Genomic DNA, 2,202 nt, shown 5'->3' with positions numbered 1-2,202 from the left:
GGGGTCTTACATCCTCTTCGGCTTGGGTTCTGCTCACTCAGAGTGCCTGACCCCCACTCCAGGGTCTAACACCCCATAGGACTCCGGTGCTTCTCAATAAGCTTACCTGACAGGGGCAGAGGTTTATGTGCCCTGAAGGTGGGGGCAGGGGTTTAGGTGCCCTTACCCACCTTACACTGAGTAGGCTCTTGGTCCTGGTATTTGAGTGCCAGCAGGGTGCAATTTGTGGTCATGCCCAGGACCAATGAGGCCTCCTCCTTCCCCTCACCTTTACCTCCTAGATATTCCTGGAGTGGAAGCTCCACCAGGCAATGTTACTCCCAGCTTGTTGATCTCAAAAATGCTCTGCTTTTAAACAAAGCTTTCCCAAAATGGCTGCTCTCAGTAGCTACCTGGCAGCTCCTGGCTCCAACCCTTAAAGTGACAGACATCATAAAGGGTGTTCTGTCACATATACCAAAAAAAAAATCTGACAGCAGTTCCAGCAGTTATCCATATCACTACGTGATATCTACACCTTGCCAGCATATGACTTCATCAGAAATGATGGGCACAAATCATGAACTTTAGATATGGATCCAAATTTGTATAAAATTCAAGAGAGTTGAGAAAGTGTTCTGTTTCAGGCCCACCACATAAGGAGGTGGTGGCGTTCATAATGTTCATAGCTTAAAAGATTTGTTATTCATTACTAAAAGTGTCAAAACAGGCCATCTATAAACTATGAAAACAAACTAAAATGTCACAAGAAAGTGAAAGCAATCCTAAAAAATTCAAGTCTGTACCTAACATAGAATCATAGAATTCATAGCAATACAGTTGGAAAGGATCTTAGGCGATCATCTAGTCAGACCCCCTGTACAAAGCAGGACCATCTCAAACTATATTATCCCAGTCAAGGCGTTGTCTACCTAGGTCTTAAAAACTTCTAAGGGTGGAGATTCTGCAACCTCTTTGTGTAGCCTGTTTCAGTGCTTTACTACCTACCTCATAAGAAAGTTTTTTCCTAAGATCTAACCGAAACTTCCCTTGCTGCAACTTGAGACAATTACTCATTGATCAGTCATCTACCACCACTGAGAACAGTGTAGCTCCAGCCACTTTGGAACTGCCCTTTAGGTAGCTGAAGGCCGCTATTAAATCCTGCTCTCAGACTTCTCATCTCCAGACTAAATAAGCCCAGTCCCCACAACCTCTCCTCAGAAATCCTGTTTCCTAGCCCTCTAACCACTGTTGTTGGTCTCTTCTGTACTTCCTTCAATTTGTCCACATCCTTTCTGTAGTGGGGGTCCAAAACTGGAGACAGTACTCCAGATGTAGCCGCACCAGTGCCACATAGAGGGGAAGACTCACTTCTTTCCATCTGCTGGCAACACTCCGAATAATACAGCCAAGTATGCTGTTAGCCTTCTTCACAACAAGGGCATACTATTGGCTCATATTTAGCTTCTTGTCCACTGTAAACCCCAAGTCCTTTTTTGCAGAGCTGCTGCTTAGCCAGTCAGACTTAGCTTGTACTGGTGCATGGGATTATTCCATCCTAAGTGCAGGATTTGTCACTTGTCCTTACTGAACTTCAGAAGATTTATTTTGGTCCAATCCTCGAATTTCTTTAGAACACCCTGAATTCTGGCCCTACTCTCTAGTATATCTACTACACCCCTCCTCCTGCCCCGCCCCTGCCCTGTGTAGTATCATCTGCAAACTTGCTGAGAATGTACTCCATCCCATCTTCCAGGTTGTTGATGAAGATACTGAACAAAACAGGATGGTAGATGATTAGAATAGGCCCTAGTTTGAACAAATATAGCTGTTAAAAGATCATGTAGTCCTTGTGCAATGTCATAACCCAGGTCCAGGTCAAGCATTCCCAAGATTCCATGCTGGGTGATGGAAACTCACTCAAAATGAAGCAATCTTTATTTAGGCCTTTAGTTCTGCAGGACATGGGGAATAAAACAATTAGTGTTTTGTCAAATATTGTAGGTCCCTTATTCATGCAAAAAAGTCCACTCCTTCATTACTTTCTGTGCTATATATTGGCAGTACATTATGTCTCTTTGTGCCCAAACCTAGAAACAGAGCATTAGAACAGTTAAAATACAAACTATTGTGGTAAGACTGTTGCCTACATTAAAATGTTGCACTGATATATGCTGATTTAGTCTTTAAACTTTTATACGGAATTTGAAATAGCACTGA

General features: G+C 43.1%; 1 protein-coding gene across 3 annotated transcripts in view; it reads right to left on the bottom strand.

Moving 5' to 3' along the window:
* LOC109302590 (neurobeachin-like) overlaps positions 1-2,202 on the bottom strand; it is a 494,933-nt gene that overhangs the window by 77,115 nt on the left and 415,616 nt on the right. The window lies entirely within an intron of this gene.

Source organism: Gavialis gangeticus, unplaced genomic scaffold, assembly GCF_001723915.1.
Source record: "Gavialis gangeticus isolate Ggan-Ray unplaced genomic scaffold, GavGan_comp1, whole genome shotgun sequence".
Classification (NCBI taxonomy): domain Eukaryota; kingdom Metazoa; phylum Chordata; order Crocodylia; family Gavialidae; genus Gavialis; species Gavialis gangeticus.
This window is presented reverse-complemented; position numbering and strand designations above follow the sequence as displayed.